Source organism: Magnolia sinica, chromosome 14 (assembly GCF_029962835.1).
Source record: "Magnolia sinica isolate HGM2019 chromosome 14, MsV1, whole genome shotgun sequence".
In the NCBI taxonomy this organism is placed as follows: domain Eukaryota; kingdom Viridiplantae; phylum Streptophyta; class Magnoliopsida; order Magnoliales; family Magnoliaceae; genus Magnolia; species Magnolia sinica.
Genome location: NC_080586.1, coordinates 68799240 through 68807164, shown reverse-complemented (window position 1 = coordinate 68807164; position 7925 = coordinate 68799240).

Sequence of the window (7925 nt, the reverse complement as noted above, 5' to 3'; positions counted from 1 at the left end):
AGGGAGTGCAGGCAAGGGCATGCATCATTGCTACATATATCCTTGCAATAAGAAGAGTAATTAGGACATGTTTGATTGTATTGCCTTATCATTACTGCTTGATTGAATTGATAACATGTTAACTTTTACTGCATAGTTCCACTGAGTTGATCACTCACTCCCACGTTCTGGGATAGTGTTTCGATACCAACCAGACTCTATCTTAGATGCAGATGATGATGCGACCCCCGAGGCAGAGCAAGAGTATGAGGATGATGAGGAGGCGTTCTCCTCTATGCAATTCTCATGGGGGTTCATGTGAGCCGTGTCCTGATTTACGAGGATTCAAGGTTTATTTTGTAATGGTTTACTTCATTTTGATACTTATCTTTTGAGACAAACACTTGTAATTATAACCTGGCAGAGCATACATATCACAGGGACTTACACATATAAACATATATTTCTTTAGTCTTCCACTTGCGTCTTTCACCTATCCCTGGATTATGTTTGCAGTTTGGCTTAATCTACTTCATGTGTTATGCAATAATACAGACAACATACATTCATCATTACATATGTTGCATAAGTGATGTTTTGAAATTGGGGAGCTAGGTTGTGCTCGACCCCCGAATTTCAGGGCGTTACACAACCAAACTCAATTTTCAAGTAATTTTTTATGTCATCGAACATGTAACGTCTCGAAAAAATCCGTACAAGGACCCGAGTACCACCTCAGGCAGAAATCACCCAGGACCAAAATATTTAGAAATTAGGTTAATATTAGCAAGTGCTAAACTAGAGTGCTTATGAAATAAACACGAATCACTTTAAATATAATTACAAGATCCAAAATGTGCAGTATCATTGACGCTACGTTACCCTGAAATCTAGAATCCGTCCTTAAACCCAGTTGCTCTCGGGAGCATCTTGAAACTCTATATCAAACCTGGACCGCACGTCGAAAGTCCGATAGCAGCAAAACTATACAGTTTTGACCGCATGACTAGACTTGACAACCCTCTCAGAAATCAAGTCTTAATTGTGTCTAGAAATGCATAACTTGAGCCAGGAGCGAAGAGTGTGAGAAACGTGAAAATATTTAAAAATAAAAATCCGAATTTAAGTAATCTGAGTCGTGTCGCTTGCGGGCTAAATATAAGGATTCAGACCGTCAGAATCTGACCCAAATACACCCTTGGATCAGGAAAAATGTCTCACACATGTCGGTGTACTTGTGACCCTGATCGAGTGACCGTGACCGTTGAACTGAAACTGGTTCGCCACGGCTGATCTATAAATTCGATCGAGACGAAAACTCAGCCTGACCTAGATCCATGGTCAGAGAGCTTAAGTCCTACCGCACGTATAAAAGGGGCCACCAGAAGTGCTCCGTTGGACCGGAACAGTCCATATTTGGATATAACCTAAGTATACCTTAGCCCTGGGGCCATTTCCATCAAACCTGGGCCTTTATAAGGACCTTAAACACTCTCTCTCATATGCCATACGAATTTTGCAAATCCTAAGGGAAAGAAGAGAGAAAAGAGAAGGGAAAAGAGAGAAAGTGAGAGTGAGAGTTGGAAGTTCTTCTTGGGATTCGATCCCGTTACTCCACGTACTTAGCCACCCCCTCTGTATCACAAATTCGGCGTTTCGACAACGTACTTGGGTAAGAAAACCTAACCCTAATCTGTTTTAGGGTTTCAGATAGTGTAAGTTATGAAATAGCTAACCTAATTTATGCTATAGGTTGCCAATCTGCCGTAAACAAAGACTTAGTTTTAAAACTGAGTTCGCTACGAGTCTACCGGCGAAGGGTGCGGACTATAAATGTTTAGGTTATGGTTTTCAAGGCTTTCAATGTCGGTTAATGGTTTATTACTGATGTGGGTGCTATTTCACATGCCAAATGCGATGTTTGTTTCGCGTTTCAGATATATATGAACTATATGGAGTTTAGGGTATTCCATGTATTTGTAGAAAGGGTCGTATATGTATGGAATCTGAACGTGTGTTTGCCATGATTAATTGTCATGTGGTTATGCTAGATGTATGTGTAACAACTCTTTGGCAAAAGGATTTGTCCTAAGACGTGCTATCACCAACATATATCATGTATGTTGGAATATGTAGTCTAAGTGTTTGTAGAAATGTCTGAATGAACAAGTGTGTAATAAACTGTACGTTATATGGGCGTTGAGAAGAGATTCTCAGCTATCTTAACAATGTGTATGATTTCCTCCATGTAACTTACATTCTTGTCGGTTTTACTTAGGGATTACATATGCGTAAATTTTGTTTAAGTTGAAATCCATCAAATGCTCACATGCTTGTATGATTGGAATTGTTGATCCATTACTGTTCGGATTAACTTGTATGATTATCTGTTATAATTGAATGTGTTTGAGACTATGAAATAGTCCAGACAATCGGTAACAGGTTCTGATAAGGTGACGAGGTTGAGGTTATCTCGCCACATAGGACGTGATCAATGAATTCGAGCCATACTTGGGATGTTGGCAGTGGTTAGGCCACACGGAGTGCTTACGCACTTCATGTTGATTAACTCAACGTGCGCTCGTACTAGTTGAGCTCGTCAAGTAACCCGATTGACCTGATGTATGTTCACCATGTATGGACACTACTGCTTGAATCTAAGGTACCAAACTCACCAGTGAAAACCCTTTAAAACCTTGGTACATCGATCCGCTAAGACTCATGAGTCCAGTATGGTGGTATGGGACACCGTGGTCGAGTGTCGGCCTACGCTGGGGTGACAATCCTCCCCGTAGTGATCAGTGAGCAACCCAGACTCGTGAGCCGAATACAGTGGTATGGGACACTGTATTCGAGCTGTCGGCCTGCACTGATAAGGTGACGAGCCCTTTGTAGTGACCTCGAGTGTATGCTAAGACTGCGTAGAGACGATGAGCCCTTACGTAGCAACAGGAGTACACTAGGCCTGCACTGATAAGGTGATGAGCCCTTTACAGCGACCTAGAACCGTAACATTGTATGAGATTTACTAGGATTGACGATCCTAGAATGGATCATCGTTTGGGAATTAATATAAGGGAGGTACCTTAGCTTCCCAATCCTGCTATATGAAAAGGACTAATAAGAACTCGGTAAGCATGATCATGCACCGCACTGCATGTGCCGTTTGACGTTGGACAGAGCACTGAGGAAGTGACTGACATGCATGACCGTTAGATGAAGATCGCAGAGGGAGTGCAGGTGAGGGCATACATCATTTATATATATATATCATTCTTGCATTAATCACAGTACTTAGGAATGTTTGATTGTATTACTTTATCATTTATGCTTGACATTGATAACATGTTAACCTTTACTTTATTATTTCATTGAGTTGATGACTCACTCCCACGTTACGGGATGGTGTTGTGCACACCAACCAGACTCTGTCTTAGATGCAGATGGAGACCTGACTGATGAGGCAGAGGCGGACTTCGTAGACGATGAGGATGCCTTCTCCTATATGTAGTATTCTGGCGGGTTTACCTAAACCATTCTGATCGACGGGCCTTTAGGATTACACTTGTAGAGGACTCTCACATTTTTGACATTTTGTAACTTAAAACAGTATTTGTAATATTTCACCTAGGAGATGTGTATACTCTGGAGATGTACCACGACTTATATGCTTTATATCCATCTATTATAGTCTTCTGCTTGCGTAAATTTAACTGTCTTTGGAGTATGATACGCTGTTTTGGTATGATCTCATTCATGTTTTAGGCACTAATACAAACAACATTTAATCATCCTCAAGTATGTTGCATAAGTGATGTGTTGGAACTCGAGAGTTAGACTTTTACTCGATCCCCGATTTTCAGGGCGTTACAAGTTGGTATCAGAGCATGATTTGGATTAAACCAGACCTGGGTTATGGTCACATGACATACGCTGACGCATTTAGACCTAGGTGGGTATGAGAAAAATGTAGAGACAAGCTTAGGATTTCCAGTTTCGCCGATTGGTGAAAGTTACCGAAAACGATCGTCGAGATCGGGTTCGTACACATCTATGATCGCTTGAGACGACCCCGGATCATCCCTAGACCGTCAATCGATGAGTTTAGACCATGATTTACCCAATCTCAGCCTTTAACAATCGGAAAATATGTAGTTACACCAGAAATTACACGAAATAACCCGAAACGACTCAAAACGGAGTCAGGGGCCAAACGGAACATTTCCAGGGGGACCCAAGGTGGGCCCCACATATTTTTAAAGTCCTAAGGGAAGGCAGACCTTGCCCCACCGGCGAGGCATCACCAAACAGTCCAAAGGTCAGCGAGGACCTTGCCGGTTCCACGAGGCCTCGCCGGTTCCGCGAGGCCTCGCCGGCTAGTAGGCCGGCTCGGGCCGACGCTCCTAGGGCATTGTATGGCCCACTGACATGTGTTGGGATGATTTTATACCCTCCTAACCCACCTCCCCTTCATAATCTACCCCTCCAAGCTTTCCTTTTTCTTCAAAACTCTTTGGTTCCCTCTCAAATCTCTTCTCCATCTACCCATTTCGTCATTTTTCTTCAACACACATACCCTCCCACCATTTTCCATCAAAACCCTCTCTTATCTCTCTCTTTTCCTTTGATTTGAGAGCAAAAATCCCTCATTTGTGTCCCACATACCTTCAAGTTCAACAACCCATCCTTTTTCCACCTATCTTCTCTTTTCCATGGCCTTGTTCGAGCTTGTGACGACCATTTTCACGATTTCCACGCTTCTTTCTCTCATGGAGAAGAAGAGGATGTCTACGGATGAGGCCGGGCCTAGTCGCCCTACTCGTTCAAGGAGGCCTAGAGGCGCCGCTACAAGTGCTAATGTTGATCAGGAGATACGGACTAAGTGGGAGCTTGATCCCCAGGCTCCCCTCGAAAGGGTCCTCTTTAAAGCTATGTGGATAAAAAGCTCTACGGGCAATATCTGGTGATGGACCGCCTGGTCGAAGCTGGGTGGGGTCTTGTGTTCAAGGGTGTTACGCCCCAAACCCGAAAATCAGATTCACGGGAATCCCGATCACCGAATCCGGTGCCGACAACCTCCGTAGTACCCCGTTCTCGGCTCTTAGCATTCATATGTTAAATTCCGATCCTGGGATCCTACAAGGAGGATTTTTTTTTTTAATATACATTTAACTCGTAATAAGCATAACCACAAGATTACCCTATTCACAAAGGCAACATCATCAGCACATATCCACTAATATAATCATTTGAGTACAATGTTGAAGGGAAATACATAAATTAAAAATTAAGCTCCAGAAGGCCGCTGCATGCTCCAAGCTCAACACTGCTGCAACCTAAACATCACCTGCACGCGTCTATCATGCATAAGCTAATAAAAAGCTTAGAGGGTGGTGTAAGTGTGTGCACAAGGTAAGTGCCAAGTATTCAATACAATGTCATCATCATACAATACCAGAAATACTGTTAATCCATAAATCATACATTATCGGAATAAGCAGAAAGACTGACAAGATCATGAATCATAAGATAGCAGAGTAAGCAATATAAGACAACTATGCAAATAAGGAGCCAAATATCAGATGCTGAGGATGCAATGCAATATACATTCCTAATGAGTAACACAGGTAGCGTCAGTCGAACCATACGCCGCAGATGTAATGCAATGTGCAGTGCGAATGGAATGACCATGCTGGAGTGTGAAGTCGGGATAGTAGTACGTAGTATCACGGGCTATGGGGTCTATCACAATGGACTTCTATCCAAATTAGTCCATTCCTAATTTGGATAGTCAGACTCAATGTAGTAAACTCCTGATCTCAGGTTAGTCGCGCGCCCCGACCGAAATCCTAACCATTGCGAAGGCACATGTAACAAATAGTTACGCACAACCAACCCGAGTGGATAGTGAATGAATGAATTCATGAATAAGTATGCAACTCTTGCTCACTAAATCCACATATCAGTACAGTTCATCTCTGGGATCATCACCGGGGTCTATTACACTCTACACCAGCTTGCCGCCCCTATCCGAGCGCATAACTGGGTAAGTGGAAGAGACCTCACTATCTGCCTGCCAATATCGGGCCCGGCTCGTCAATAACGGACCCATTCCTCAAGCTGGTCAAACTCAACCTAGACATTGCCCCCTCACTCAGGCGGGTAAGGTCACACCCCTTCCCAACCGACCACGATACAGTGGGAGACACGGCCTATTGGTATACGACCCTCATGCGCTCATATATCCACTCGGTCTCGATGTTGAGGCATCTCCTAGCCACGGAGGTTTAGGAATTTTCACCCAGGGACATCTATGGCGCCTGTATGCTAGAACCAAACATTTTCGGTGTCCCATTTGGCCATCCACGATATGCCTGTGGAGGTTACGGCCATAATGTTGCTAGGGCATACAGTAATCATAATGTGAGATGCATGAGTCATACAATCTAGTCATGCATCAATCTTGCGCATACCGCGTGCTCAAGTGAAATAACCTCCGCCTATCAGGGAGTCCCATAACAACATGCTTGATGACATATGCAATGATCAATCACATCTCATAACCAACATGCAGATGATGAGTATGGGCATGTATCATGATGTTATGCTGTCACATACTCATAATCGGTATCAATAACAGACATCGACCATCAATCACAATAATGTGGACATTTAACCAACATTGTTTCCCAAGGAATGGTGGACCCATGGCCTTACACTAGGGCCAAACATACAACACCATGGGTCCCTCTCAATAGTGTAATACACACCACGATGGACCTTTCACATGGGCCTAACATACATTACAATGGACTCCATCGCCTGACCCTCCAATGCATCACAATGGGCCTTAACTATGGATCGCATATCATCATATTGGTCTCGACAATCGGCCTCGGCCTCGATTGATAATCAGCCTCGATCGATATTCAGCAATCGGCCAGGATATATCAGAATCGGTAATCGGCCTCGATCGATAATCAGTCTCGATCGATATTCAGCAATCGGCTAAGACAAATCAGAATCGGTAATTGGCCTCGATCGATAATCAGCCTCGATCGATAATCAGCATCGATCGATAATCAACAATTGGCCAAGACAAATCAAAATCGGTAATCGACCTCGATCGATAATCACCCTCGATTGATATTCGGCAATCGACCACGACAGTTGGGATCGGTCAATAATCAGAATCGGTAAATCGGTCATCACAATGGCACCGATAACCAACAGATAATCAAAGCGGGGTCCATAAATGATCAGCCGATCAACCATAGTATAAGGATCGGTACTCCGCCGTGGTTATATCAACTCCGAGAGCATGGAGCCATCCGTCTACGGGAAATGGGCCCCACTTATTTGGGTTAACCCACGAAGAGAATGGGCCTAACAAGGCCTAAGGGAAGGTCACAATGTGGACATCTAACCGTCATTGCCCAACAATGTGGACATCTAACCAACATTGCTCCCAACGAGCGACCCACATAAGGCCAAACATATAATGGGCCCATGGCCTCACACAATGATCTCATAAATCAAGCGAGTCGCATCACATGGGCCTAATGCACATCGCTATGGGCCGCCTCACATAGGCTGAAAATACATCTCAATGGTCCTCATCATATGAGCAGGAATATATCACAATGGCCTCACTAAATGGGTCGGAAACACATCACAAAAGGCCACAACGTATGGGCCGAGTATACATCTCAATGGGCCATGACTCATGGGCCCCATTACATCATAATGGGACGCAACCCGTTGGCCTCAAATACAATAAGTGGACCACATCAATGGGCCTCATACACATCAAGTGGGTTGCATCATGTGCTGCACTAATGGCGCTCGTCCATTGGCCTCGGATATATCACAGTGGGCCACGTCTCATGGACCTAACAAGACAAATAGATGGCCCGCACATGGGCCAAACATATCATAATGGGCTA